Source organism: Balaenoptera acutorostrata, chromosome 17 (assembly GCF_949987535.1).
Source record: "Balaenoptera acutorostrata chromosome 17, mBalAcu1.1, whole genome shotgun sequence".
NCBI classification, from domain to species: Eukaryota; Metazoa; Chordata; class Mammalia; order Artiodactyla; family Balaenopteridae; genus Balaenoptera; species Balaenoptera acutorostrata.
Window position 1 is genome coordinate 65315802 of NC_080080.1, and position 15208 is coordinate 65331009.

At 41.1% G+C, this 15208-nt stretch overlaps 1 protein-coding gene across 2 annotated transcripts in view; it reads right to left on the minus strand.

Moving 5' to 3' along the window:
• KCNB2 (potassium voltage-gated channel subfamily B member 2) overlaps positions 1 to 15208 on the minus strand; it is a 405501-nt gene that overhangs the window by 14044 nt on the left and 376249 nt on the right. The window lies entirely within an intron of this gene.

The following is a 15208-nucleotide window of genomic DNA, read 5'->3' on the forward strand; positions in this document are numbered from 1 at the left end:
TTTTGATCTGTTACACCCGTAAAACCTTACACCCTTCTTAACTAATCATTTGACAGTTTCACAGAAGATAGTTTTGTTTCTCAAACAGGATTTTCGAATTATGGAAGGGAATGACTACCGATTTTCTATAGGTAGAAACAGAGCAGACACTTCGCAAATCTGTTTTAAATAAATGAATAACCAAAAAAAGGGACTGGAGGAAAGGAGAATAGACCTTGAAGAAACCAAATATTTTCTTATCACCCAAGAAGAATAAGATAGGTTCCTAGTCATTTTCTCTTGCTTCCACATGGTCCAAAGTCAGCCTAAAAGCTTTAACCGGCAATAGACTTTTTTTAACGATAGAAATTCATATTACAAATATCCCATTTTGCGATAACAGACCAACTTTACAACTTCAGCAAAATAATCATTTCCTAGTTTAAGCTCTGTAATTTTATTAATCCTTTCTGTTTTTTTTTTTTTCATTATGTTGAGCAGATTGCTTTTTAAAAAATTTTTTTACCTTATTCTTTGAGAAGCCTGCTTTTGACTGTATATTAGCTTTCAGCTTCACCTTCACAGAAGGGTACATTTTCTTTAAAAAAGTGCTGTATTCATTCTATATCCCTTTTTTTTTTTTTTTTTTTTTTTTTTTTTGCTGAGTATGACTTGGAGCCTCAGTTAATCCAACCAGTGAATAAAGTGATAGTTCCCTGTATAGATATGGGTGGATTCAGGTTTGTGCAATAAATGTTAAGCCACTGAGAAGAATTAATAGTGTAGGTTAACTATTAAAAAGTACATACATACAACTATACTTCAATAAAAAAGAATATGAAACACACACACACACACACGTCACTGTTCCATGTAACCAAAAGTAAAACATCAGAGGAAAGTTACCAAAAAACTTCATAAAAGTGTAAAGTTACAAATGTTGCATTTAATATTTATTTGCAAGTATAATTTGTTAAAATACCATGCCTATATAAATAAATATGTTACATGTGTGAAGACCTAAAACAAAATAAGAAAATGAAAAGAAGCTTCCCTCTCTCTTCTCCTTCTCATTCTCCTTCAATTTTCTAGTTCTTTGAAAAGATAATTCATGAAAACCTGAGGGAGAAAAAACAGATTTTGAACACAGAGTATTTTGAACAGTGGAGTATTTACAGCTCTATCATCCTTCTTTTTCCTCCTGGAAAAATGTTTCCTTGCTCTCAGGACAATTCTAATCATAAATCTTCTTTTTGTGAGGGAGGCCTTAAAGGATGGGTAGAAGTTTCCACACAGAAAAGGGGTTAACGGGTGCGATAGGCTGACCTCTCAAGATAAGTGAAGCTTCAAAGCCCAGACTATGTGGTTTGCTCAGAAAGTTCCAAGTAATTTTGTTTGACTGGGGTCCTCCATAGGAGTCCCTGGGGGTTTCAGGGCTGCTGTGTATAAGGGTATATATAGGCTGTGCACTGGTCCACTCCAGAGGGCGCCAAGAAAGAGATTAGAATGTGAATGATGCCTCTTGTCATTTGTGCAGCAAACAACTTTCACAAGCTTGCGACAGCCCTGGTTTCTGGGATCCGAGGAGTCTGGTGTGACTGATGCAGGCAGAGGAACACAGCTGAGCGGGGGTGGGGCGCTTCTGGGAAGTTAGGCAATGGGCAAATCCTGAAGGGTGCTGGATGCATTAATGGAGAGTTTGGTGGGTTTCCTTATGAAGACCAGTTTTCCTCAAAGTGTGGTCCCTGCAGCAGCATCAACATTATGTAGTAACGTGTGAGAAATGCAGATTCTCAGGCCTCATTCCATGTACACTGAATCAGAACCTCTGGAGAGAGGCCCAGCTATCTGTGTTTTCACAGGCCCTCTGGGTGATTCTGATGCTCGCTAAAGCTTGAGGACACTGCTGTCAGGAGGAGAAGCCATAGACATTTTAAGCCAGGGAATGACACGTTCAGATTTGCATTTAGAAGAGCACAAACTAGGATGTGTGGGACAGATAGGGGTAGGGGTGCAAATGAAGACAAGAAGAGAAGTTTCCATTGCAAGGACAGTAGGAAAGGGCAAGAAGGGAATAGATTATACAAATATTTACAGTCGGCCCTCCGTATCCACGGGTCCTGCAACCCCGGACAGGGAGGGCCGGCTGTACTACATACACCATTTTATATAAGGGACTGGAGCATGAATGGATTTTGGTATCCGTGGGTGTCCTGGAACCAATCCCCCGCAGATGCCGAGGGACTGCTCTATAAGCTGGAATGTCAACCTTACTTGCTGTGCAGATGGGAATTCTAGGACTCTGCCATGTTCATGACTAAGTTTATCAGGGAGACTGAGTAGCCTTGACAGATCTCCATTATTATCTTACACAGGTAGAAACTCTGAGTGATCCTTGACTTCAATAAATCATCATTTGTCTTTGAAAATGATGTTTCCTCATATTAAAGAATTCCGATAAGAACTTTAGGTTTTGAAATAGAAACAGACAAATTTTTCTCTTAAACACCAGTTTCTTGGTACATGAAAACATTATGAGACACACACTATATTATTTGCCAGAACTATTTTCTTTTATAAAATTTTACCCTAAGTGTACATTCTGAAATCACAGAGGGCAAAAACTAGTTTAAGAACCCATTTATGGGGGCTTTCCTGGTGGCTCAGTAGCTAAGAATCCGCCTGCCAATGCAGGGGACACGGGTTCGAGCCCTGGTCTGGGAAGATCCCACACGCCTCGGAGCAACTAAGCCCGTGTGCCACAACTATTGAGCCTGTGCTCTAGAGCCCGGGAGCCACAACTACTGAGCCCACGTGCCACAACTACTGAAGCCCGCGTGCCTAGAGCCCGTGCTCCGCAACAAGAGACGCCACCACAATGAGAAGCCCTCGCACCACAATGAAGAGTAGCCCCCGCTCGCCGCAACTAGAGAAAACCCACGTGCAACAACAAAGACCCAATGCAGCCAAAAATAAAATAAATAAATTTACAAAAAACCATTCACTTGGGCTTCCCTGGTGGCGCAGTGGTTGGGAATCTGCCTGCCAATGCAGGGGACACGGATTCGGGCCCTGGTCTGGGAAGATCCCACATGCCGCGGAGCAACTAAGCCCGTGAGCCACAACTGCTGAGTCTGCGCGTCTGGAGCCTGTGCTCCGCAACAAGGGAGGCTGCGATAGTGAGAGGCCCGCGCACCGCGATGAAGAGTGGCCCCCACTTGCCACTACTAGAGAGAGCCCTTGCACAGAAACGAAGACCCAACACAGCCATAAATAAATAAATAAATAAATAAATAAATAAATAAATAAAATTTAAAACAAAAACAAAAAAAACCCCATCCACTTTATTAAAAAAAAAAAAGAAGCATGCTCATTTGTTGAATTATTTCTCACCCACTCCAACTTCCACTTTCTGCAAGGAAGCCTTCTACATTTACAGAATTCAAGTGCCATTAAAAACTGGCTGTGCTCCCTGGACACCTAGTCGGCCTCACCAGCTCATCAATCACCATTAACAGGGAATTGCAAGGATTTATTTCCACCGTTAGCCCCATATCTAAAGACTGTCGCAGCAGCTTCAAAGAAAGAAAACAACAAAAGCTGTAATGCAATCATTATTTTTCCTTTTAGTGAATCTCTGCAGCAAACCTCTTCTAGAAAGTCGTTTTGGGGTCAACATCATTAAGACGACATTATGGAATGCCAGAAAACAGAAGACTTACGAGGGTCATGCTGAACTGAAGCAGCTCTGCCAAGGGGAAGAAGGTTAGATGGGAGCCAAATCCAGCCGTGACCGCAGAGAACTTGCAGGGTTCACCTGGTACCTGCTCCTGGGGTCAGGCTGCTGTGCTGTCCCCGGGCCAGTGGGCAGCAGCTCACGGACGCTTCTGCTGCATGGATGGCAGGTGTTCTTCATGGCCTGAAGCCAAGCATCACAAACAAGGGCCTTGAATGGATTTCTCTTTGGCTTGTTTTGACAGCAACCATTGGAGACCCATGATTTAAATGGGCTCAAGCAAGTCTGTTCTTATTAGGGATTAAGGAGGTGTTTAATTGGGCAGAGAGGTCCTGCTGTTTATAGCTGTTGGATGTGGACATTTTCTACAATCACATAGACTCATTCTGTTATCTGGATAGAGTCCTTCCTGGGTTCTATCATGAAGGCTACTTAAGAGCTTATCAATCAGAGTGCGGTCCTCGAATCAGCAGCGTCACCTTGGAGATCATTGGAAATGCAGAATCTCAGGCTCCATCCAAAAGGCCCACGGAATCAGAACTTATTTTCACAAGATTCCCAGGTGATTCATATGCACATTTAAGTTTGAGAAGCTCTGACCTCAGACACAAATCCAAACAATTAAATAAAAAAAAAAAATCAGCTTAGGAGGCTCTTCCGTAGATTTTTAACCAGTGGATCTCAGTTTTGGAAGCAGGGATGTGTTGTTAGGCTTTGTGGGGATTTTCAGCACTGTTCAGAGATTCTAGGGTCGTGGATGTAGTTAGCTAGAAAAAAGCTTCACAGATGATGGGGAAATGGTCTCTACTCACGCCCAGACCTCCTCACCCAGACCTCCTTGACCAGACTCGCTCTCCCAGTCATTACTTTAAACACTTTCGCATACTTGGCAGCAGAAAGAATGCTGGGTGAAGAGTCAGATCACTTGACCTTCCTCCCGGGTCTGCATTACAAAATTAACTGCATGACCTGAGTCAAGACATGGAGGCTCAATTTCTCCAAGTATAGACTGGGGCTAATCATGACAAGTTCATTGACATTACTAGGTTGTAGTGATGAGGAAATTACATAATGCACGTGAAAGTGTTTTGGAAGTTATAAAGTTCTATAGAAATGCCAATATTGTTATGATCTAAGTGCATTTAAAAAAACATGGACTGTAGAGTTTGGGGCAGAATTATTAACTAGTATATAATGTTAGAGGTAGAAGAACTTTATTCTTACCATTTCTTGTTTGAAGTTAGCACATTCTTTCCTATGAAATTGCCATTTAGCCCATGTCTGTAGATGTTGCTGACTGGTGAGTTTGATAGAGATAAATATCTAGTCCTTTGGAAAAGTCAGCATACTGCGTTGATAGTGTCCCCTGAAAGTACATGTATACCCAGAACCTCAGAATATGAGCTTATTTGGAAATAGTCTTTGCAAATGTAATTAATTAAGATGGGGTCATATTCAACTAGGGTGGACCCTCAATCCAATAGCTGGTGTCCTTAGAAGAAATCCAGAGAGACACACACAGAGGGAAGATGGCCATGTGACAACAGAGGCGGAGATTGAGTGGTGCGGCTATAAGGCAATGAATTCCAAGAACTTGATAGCAGCCATCAAGAGCTAGGGAGAGGCAAGGAAGGATTCCTCTTTAAAGCCTTCAGACACCTTGATTTGAGACTTCCAGCCTCCAGAACTATGAGAGTATAAACTTCTGTTGTTTTTGGTCACCCAGTTTCTGGTAGTTTGTTACAGAAGCCCTAGGAAATTAATACAATTTAGTTGTATTATTCAATGAAAGGGTCCAGTCTTTAACGAGAGGCAGAGTTGAGAACACTCAAGGAGCCATAACATAGATTCCCTTCAAAAGTGAATTTAATGGTATTTGCAAAGGAGAGGGAACGTCATAGGGGTTTGGAACCCTCGTCAGCAGGAAAAACCGTTCTTAACTGGGAGGAACTAAGTTGTATTTACTGTTGGAAGTAAATAGCTACAATTTCTGAAGTAGATAATTAACACCTGTATTCTAAATAGCAGCCCAGTACCAGTTAGAACGTGTGGGTCCAGAAGCTGTAAAGGTCACTCGCCCCAGAGGGATGTAGGAAAAAGATAAATAAGGACACACTATAGGATACCATATTAAAACGGTCAAGTTAGCAACAAGAAATTTCTCTGATGTGAGGAAATTTTAAAAACCCAATTTTATTTTATTTTATTTTATTTTATTTTTTTTTAAAAACAACCCTTTAATTAATTTATTTATTTATTTATTTTAAATTTTATTTATTTATTTATGGCTGTGTTGGGTCTTCGTTTCTGTGCGAGGGCTTTCTCTAGTTGTGGCAAGTGGGGGCCACTCTTCATCACGGTGCGCGGGCCTCTCATTATCGCAGCCTCTCTTGTTGCAGAGCACAGGCTCCAGACGCGCAGGCTCAGTAATTGTGGCTCATGGGCCTAGTTGCTCCGCGGCATGTGGGATCTTCCCAGACCAGGGCTCGAACCCGTGTCCCCTGCATTGGCAGGCAGATTCTCAACCACTGCGCCACCAGGGAAGCCCTATTTTATTTTTTAAAAAATTTATTTATTTATTTATTTTTGGCTGTGTTGGGTCTTCGTTTCTGTGCGAGGGCTTTCTCTAATGGCGAGTGGGGGCCACTCTTTTTTTTTTTTTTCTAAACATCTTTATTTAAGTATAATTGCTTTACAATAGTGTGTTAGTTTCTGCTTTATAACAAAGTGAATCAGTTATACATATACATATGTTCCCATATCTCTTCCCTCTTGCATCTCCCTCCCTCCCACCCTCCCACCCTCCCCATCCCACCCCTCTAGGTGGTCACAAAGCACCGAGCTGATCTCCCTGTGCTATGCGGCTGCTTCGAATGGGGGCCACTCCATCATGGTGCGCGGGCCTCTCACTATTGCGGCCTCTCTTGTTGCGGAGCACAGGCTCCAGATGCGCAGGCTCAGTAGTTGTGGCTCACGGGCCTAGTTGCTCCGCGGCATGTGGGATCCTCCCAGACCAGGGCTCGAACCCGTGTCCCCAGCATTGGCAGGCAGATTCTCAACCACTGCGCCACCAGGGAAGCCCCTCAGGTGGTTTATTTTATGATATTTCTTAGCAAATATATTTAGCAAATCTTTGTTATAAGGTTTATAAGGTTATAAATCTTTGTTATAAGGAAATGCCATAGACTGAATTATGCCTGGTCATTACTGCCAGTTTAAGACATTTTTTATTAACCTCTTAATTAAATAATTTGAGATTTAATAGAAGTTAACATTATTGATAGCCCATTGATTGATATCGGTTTCTAAATATCATGTGGGTTTTTCAATTATGTGATTTGTCTCAAAGTAAAAGACCTAATTTTTGATTAGGTAAATGTTTATTTATCACATGAGAGTTATATACGACTTACATAGTTAATTTTAAAATAACTGATTCCATCCTTGTAAACTACAACCTTAGCTTCTAGGTCACGTTTTGGACTCAAATCCCAGTTATGTCACTCAGCTATGAGGCGTCTACTCTTCAGGTAATAGAGCTGATAAGGTCAGGATTAGAGCTTAAATATATTTAGCACCTAGTAGGTACTTATTTAATGGTGGCTAATATTATTACATATGTTCCACAAATAGTTTTCACAGATGAAGACTTAGGTCTATAGTGATTCCTGGCTAGTAAGGCAAAATTCAACCACCAAGATATTTTGCCTACATATAAAAATACACTGACTATATTACGATAAATGTTCAGATAAGTTTCATATAAAGCCTAAACATTCTCATGATTGAATTTCTTACTTTTTAGGGAGAAGTTTGTCAGTTGTTGACTTACACATGGTCACCCTGTCACAGCCTTGCCTTATAAGGCCATGCCTTATTTCTTGTAGCCTGTAACACATACCCCAGATGGAAAGAGAGGTGGAAGGTCAGGTCCGAAGGCTACCACACATCCCTTTCCTTCTAATGGCAGGAAGGAGTGTCTGTTCAGAAGTCTGTGTTCTGTGTGGTATACAACTGTTTTGAATCAGGCCTAGTTTAAAAGCTACATCTTCTAAAAAGAAAAAATCTTTCTTCATCTCCATAGTGAAAATCACTTCTTCGGTTTTCAAAATGGGGTTTCTGGAGCCTTGGGGTTCTTTGGATACGCCTTAGGTGGCCCCTCCTGAAAGAAGACCACTTAGTGGACAGGGCTAGGGGAACGCCAGCTGGACAACAAATCAGGTGGAGCTGTTCTCCCATGTAGTGCTGAAGATGCATAAATATGCGAAGAGGTGAACATTTTCCATAGAAGTACCTTAATTCTATGGTGAAACATATGCATACATACAGATACATGCATTTCTATACATAAACAGCTGTATCTCTCCTTTGGAGACGATGATAAGTATTGCTAGCTGTGTTTGAGGATATGGGTGACCGAAAGCCCTTTCCACACTATTTACTTACAAATAAAAGGCTATTTTATTTGTGGCCACAGCTGTTGTTTGCAGAGTTGATTATTGAGCACAGCTTTGTCTTTTAGGCTTCTAGGTCTCCTAATTGTCAGGCCAGGTTTGTATATGCCAAGAAACTAATATTGGACCTCTCAAAACAGGCAGAGCATGACTAGACACATTATACTAAGATAGCACATCCAACTGCAATCTAATGAGCTCTGGCTGTCATCGGCCAGCTGTACTACATTAAATGGCCTCTAGGAGGCTGAAAGGTTTGGGCAGCAGGAGAGGTGGAATCATCAGTTTTCTCATAATATCAGAGTACTATTTTATGGTTTTGGATCATTTTAGATAATACAATAAAATATACAAAATTCATTTTGCCACATTATTTACACATTGGTTTAGAAATCCTTAAAAAGCATTTTCAGAACTTCCCTGGTGGTGCAGTGGTTAAGAATCTGCCTGCCAATGCAGGGGACACGGGTTCAATCCCTGGTCCAGGAAGATCCCACGTGCCACGGAGCAACTAAGCCCATGTGCCACAACTACTGAGCCTGTGCTCTAGAGCCCGCGAGCCACAACTACTGAGCCTGCATGCCACAACTACTGAAGCCGGCATGCCTAGAGCCCATGCTCTGCAACAAGAGAAGCCACCGCAATGAGAAGCCCACGCACCACAATGAAGAGCCCCCGTTCAACCAACTAGAGAAAGCCTGCGTGCAGCAACGAAGACCCAACGCAACCAAAAATAAAAAATATTAAAAAAAAAAAAGCATTTTCTAGGATTTTGTCCAGGTCTGTGTAGTCAACCCAAAGAATGCCCACTGAATATGTGTGTCATTCTCATCAAATTTTTATTTACACAAATACAAATCCAACAAATGCCATCTGTGGCCCTTAGAGTTTCTAAGTCTTATTTCCTAAGGCATTAAGCTGAAGAAAACAAATTCTAAGCTTTTTGTATAAATAAAAGAGTTAACATAGTGATCATAATAAGAAAAACTCCATGGTGTCATTCCCACAGCCGCATCCTCTCATTGCATAAATAGTGTTTGCTTCTGAAAGTCTAAGCAGAAACAAAGCACAGGCAGATGATGACCTAGCACTGCTGCAAGAGGCCCAACTTTTATGCTGCTTGGTCTTTTTGCTTTAAAGTTTTCATCCTAATGATATGGTTGGGAGATTGTCAGGTAGCACATATTTGGCAGATACACAAAGAACATCAAAATTCACAGTAGAAATAGGCTGAAAGGAACTAATTTGCTCTCTGCAAAATCATGACCAGGTAGGTTGAAAATGAAAATGTAATTGCTCAATTGCATAGTGGCATCCAGGCCAGCCTGGGAGACATTGTGGGCAAGTTATATTTATCCTGGTTACTCTTCAGCCTGCTTCCCCTTCTCCCCTCTGCACCTTTCATGCTGGTGCCTTCCCCTCCCTTTCCTAGCAAGGCCAAGTTCTCAGCCTCTTTGGGGTTGCTCAGGGCTCTCCAACACAGCACACGCTACTGCTGCACATTCCTTGCCCTGTCGTTTTCATTCTCCATGGAAACATCTGTCTACCTGTCTTTAGCTCTGACTCCTGTTCTACCAACCTGAAACCACCATGAGAGTCGGATTATATCCTGACCCAAATGAATATATCAGCAGAATCTCAGGCAATGGAGATATTTTTGATTTGTGAAAACTTTTAAATTATACCACAAAACATTCACCTATTATGCCTAATTATAAGGCTGATATTACTGGAGGAATATGTTTTGGTACAAGGAACCATCATTCTTTTAAAAATTTACTGCTTAAATAAACGGTATATAATATCTTTTTTCTCGCCTAATCTCAACACCATTGGCAGAATAAGAAGTCTTTTTTAAGATAATTAATTAATTAACTTTTGGCCGCACTGGGTCTTCGTTGCTGCGCGTGGGCTTTCTCTAGTTGCAGCGAGCAGGGGCTACTCTTCGTTGCGGTGTGCGGGCTTCTCACTGCGGTGGCTTCTCTTGTTGCGGAACACGGGCTCTAGGCACGCGGGCTTCTGTAGCTGTGGCACATGGGCTTAGTTGCTCCATAGCATGTGGGATCTTCCCGGACCAGGACTCCAACCCGTGTCCCCTGCATTGGCAGGTGGATTCTTAACCACTGTGCCACCAGGGAAGTCCCCAGAATAAAAATTATGCTTGAACTAAAACCTAAATATGTGGCATATCATTGCCAGTTAAAGACATTTTAAATAGATTTGATTTCTTGACTAGGTCTCAGGCCTTTAACTTTGGAATTTAGTCTTTATTTTCAATAAAATGACCATATGCTCATTTGAGGACAGTATAAATAAATTCCCTCTAATTTATACTGTCTGTTTATTGGCTTTCTTTTTTATTGTGAACATTATAATAAGGGTGATATTTCACATATTGATGACTTTTAGCCAACTGATTGTAGCATACACTCCCTCTCATTCCACTGAAAGTATATTTGGTGTTAAATTCAACCCTTTGATTCTTGGTTTCTCTTAGCTGCAGATGGGTGTATTTCATTTTGATTTATTCACTCTCTAAATAGCTAAATCATTCCTCAACTTTAGTACTCATCGAAAAATTCTCACCAGAAAATGTTTTCCCTCTTAACTTAATGATTTACTTTTCTTTATGTCTAGAAACTTCCCTTATAACCAACAGTCTTTTATATTAAACTAACCTACAAAAGCACACGGGAGTAAAGACGATTTCGAATTAACCCTTAATATTAAACAAATTAGTATAATTTCTTTGTATAGGGTTTCAGGGGGTTCACAAAATCTCATGGATGCTCTCCAAGGATCTCCTGATTCAGAAATCATTTCATGAGACCAGTTTCCAACCTCCTAGGCGATATTTCCACCTACATATCCATCGGTCCCTTTAGCCTTACAGATAGTTGGAAAAGGAAACTCAGATGACACCCTCTGTCCCACCTTCCTGCAGCAAATCCCTCTTGATTTTTCTGTTTCTGTTAGTGCTGCCTTTATTTCATTTTTCTAACCTGGAATTAAAGTACCCCCCCACCCCCAGCTCTAGTATTCTATGTATAGATCTATGTTTATGTATAACTCTTCTCCCCAAAGCTCTACATCCAAGTCCCTAAATTCTATTCATTCCTCCTTTAAGATCTTTTTTTCCCTATCCATCTCTTCTCCCCCCCAACCCTCTGTTAATTCAACCCTTCAACTTTTTATTCCTAAACAACTGCATTAACCTTCTAATTGTTTCAATTACCTCCTGTCTTGCCCATTTTTTTTCTGGGGGTGAAATAGATGTGGGGGAAGAGGGAGTTCAAGGAGTGAAGGATGCTTTTGTTGCCATTATCTGTTTCACTCTTCCAGTGGCTTCCCCCTACCGTCTCAGAGATTTGTCATTTGTCTCATCTCTCCTTCTGGATTATAACTCTTCAAGGGTCAGGAAAGATCTGATTGAGATCTGTTTTCTTTAGAGCTCCAAACACAATGCTTACACTTTGGTGCTTAATAGATAAAATTTAATTGGTAGTATTCATGAATTTATTTTAATATTCAGTGTTACATCTCAATAGTTGGCTATATTCTTAATGCCAGTGTGCATGTCTCTCATGAACTTGTTTTAAATTTTCTCATCCAACCCCATAGATGAAGCTATCCTGTTTGGATCACTGGATGCCTTAATCACTTTTGTATCATTCAATTGCACTTTCAGGAAGGCACATTCTCTTACTTTGACTCCACATTCCACATCAAAACTAAAACCAAACAAAAGAAACTATTGCATCCCAACAACCCAACTAAGAACGATTTCTTCTAAAGCCATCAAGACTTTTCAATTATACATGGTTATGGCTAGGAAGTTTAGAAAGTTTAATCAGAATCCAAAGTGTTTTAACTAATGAAACCAAAGCCAAAGGGTGATATTGCCATCTCTCTACAAAGTTTTCTCCTCTCCTAAATGTCATTTTCTATCATCCATTTTTCCCCATTTCTCCTTTCTGAACTCTTTCTCCTAGAAAAAGCTTAGAAAAGTCCAATTTTCAATGTACAATTCCAACCTCAACCAACTGACATGGTATGGGAGAGAATTCAAATGATTACACATTCATGACATTTTTGATGGGAGAATGTCATCTCTGGGGAATCAAAGTAACATCGAAGTGACCCCGAAGAGACAAGAATATCTGATCTGATCAGACCAGGTCTGATTCCTGGGAGCTGCAGACTGGATGGAAAGCACCTGTCTAGATGCCTCAAGGCATCTTGGCTCCTGGCTTCTGAGAAGGGAATGCTTTGTGGGAGAAGCCTCTCTCTCACCTCTCCTTGGAATGCAAGTGTTCAGTTAAGGTCTTTTGACTTGAAATGAGAGTAATGAAGGGCCCCAGGGACTTTGCACCCAGCCTGGTGTTTGCCTCAGAGCTGATTGATGCAAGATCTTAAGATATATCAATAGCTTGGTATTCCTATAAGGGAGAGTGGAGATCCTGTGCTTGAGTTGTTATATAAATAGTGGAGGGGGGCTTCCCTGGTGGCGCAGTGGTTGAGAGTCTGCCTGCCAATGCAGGGGACACGGGTTCGAGCCCTGGTCTGGGAAGATCCCACATGCCGCGGAGCGACTAGGCCCGTGAGCCACAATTACTGAGCCTGCGCGTCTGGAGCCTGTGCTCCGCAACAAGAGAGGCCGCGATAGTGAGAGGCCCGCGCACCGCGATGAATAGTGGCCCCCACTTGCCGCAACTAGAGAAAGCCCTCGCATAGAAACGAAGAGCCAACACAGCCATAAATAAATAAATAAATAAATAAAAAATTTTTAAAAAGTGGGAGATGGAAAACCAGAGCTAACTATTCTAGAGCAGAAGTTACAACCTAAGTGTTTTTTTTTAAAAAAATAGTTGGAGACATCTGATTTTTTTCCTTTAAAAATATAATATCTTGTCCATATCCAATCTATTTCAAATAATGGTGAGAATCAGTCATTCTTAAAGTAACTGATAGAAATCTGTGAAGTGAGGCTCATTCTCACCAGTAGGTGTCTCTATTCCATCATGCTCTCTCCCAAACTCACCTAGCTTTCTTCTGGAAATACAGATGTTACATAAAAAGTATCTTCGCTTTAGAAATCGTATACTTTAAAGAGAAGAAGTACCACACTTTGGTACTTAAATTAGCTTTGTTGCTAAGCTTTATCTCACTTGAATCAGTGGTGCATTTCTGAGCAAAAGAGCAATAACTAAGTTTCTAGGTATGTGAGGCTGCTCAAAAGGTCAGACGCTTTCTCCTAAACATTTATTCCCTTGCCTATAAAATAAAACCTGGGGTTGAGCATCCTCTGGAGTTATCTCGGGTGTTAGTTATTGAGAGATGGGCAACATGACACTTAAGTATGTAGCCTCTGGCTCCAGACTATCTGGGTCCAACTCCTGGCTGTGCTTCTTATGACTGGATTGATCTTCCTTGAGCTACTTATTCATTTTGTGCTTCAGTTTCCTCACATATAAAAAGGGGATAATGATAATATTAGTACCACATGACAAAGTTGTTATAAAGAATAAATACCATATCTAAAGTGGTTAGAACACTGCATGGCACGTGATAGGTTGTATAAATATCTTTTACATATACAGGATATATGTATCTTTTATAGATACAGGATATGAAAAATAAAAAATAAACATATACAGGATATGAAAAGTAAAAAATAAAAATAAATTTATATGAAAAATAAAAGCTAGTTCCCACTTTGAACGGAGTTAATAAGTAAGGTCACTGTAGGGCATGTGTCCACCTTCTTTGTGACTTGTCTCTCAAAGCCTATGGATGTTGGAGTGATGAAACTGTAAATACTGTGGAGGTTTTCCCTGAACTTAGTTGTTTTGATTACCTCATGTATTTTCATACAAGAGGAGAGCCACAAACCATCTCCCATCCACCACAACCCACGACAATCCTTTCCATGTGAAGTTGGGTTTCATGCCTTGAGTTGTTACAAACACAACATGAAAAGTGGGGAAAGTGACATAAACTAAGGGACTAAATCAATGGGAAAATGACCCACCATGAAGATGCACAAAAATTTTGATGAACTAGCCCACCAACTATCCTGATTTTTCCAGGCAAGCTTTGATGGGGACATAAATTAAATGGAGGGAGATGTTTAAAAGTGACAACTGAGCATTTATACGCATCAGCTCATATCAGTGTCTCAAACATATTTGAAAGTAGGTACAATTATCATCCTTAGTTTACGGAAGGGAAAAGGAAAGACCAAGTGGTTAAGGGCCAAGCACAGGGCTAAATAGTTGACATATGTTAATTCGTGTCGTCCTCCCTACTACACTGCCAGCTGATTCTGTTGTCCTTATTATACAAAGTGGGAAATGGAAGCACAGAAAGATTAAGTGAATCACCCATAGCTGGTAAGTGGCAGAAGCAGGATTTGAATCGAGCCAGTCTGGCTCCGGAGACTGTCCTGGTAAAGAAGGCATTAGTGCAGTGGTTTGCAAACTTGAGATTGTACAGTAAGAATCACCTGCTGCAAGTCACGCCATTGAGATGATGCTGAAAATTGGAGATGATGAAAACCCTGGCTAAGAAGCAGTGCTGGCTAATGAGAAGGGATCTGGCTCTGGTTTGATCAGTGATGCTTATCTAAAAACTAATCATTTGGTGCCTTAGTTCCCTTGGCTGTTAAATGCTATTTCCAGGTGAAAGGCTTTGAATGGTGTGTGCCTGTGTATGACTGTGTGTGTGTCTGTGAGTGTGTGCTGGTGTGTGTGTACATGTGTTTGGAGGAAATAAAGCTTGTTTGGTTTGAGGCTAAAGGTCCTAACACAGATCCCGTACAATGTCCACACAAGGATAAGCACATCCCAAATCTGTGCGTTCTCTTTGCTAGTGTTGCTGGGAAGGCAAGGCCGGTCTTGAATTCACAGAGGTCATGGAGAAGACCCTGAAGTGGAGCCTAAAGATGTAGGCTCTTGTCAGAGTGTCTGATCAACAGAGACCTCATAATGCTCTAAATGGGAAAACGAATTCTCCATGTGAATACGCATGCACTGCAGAA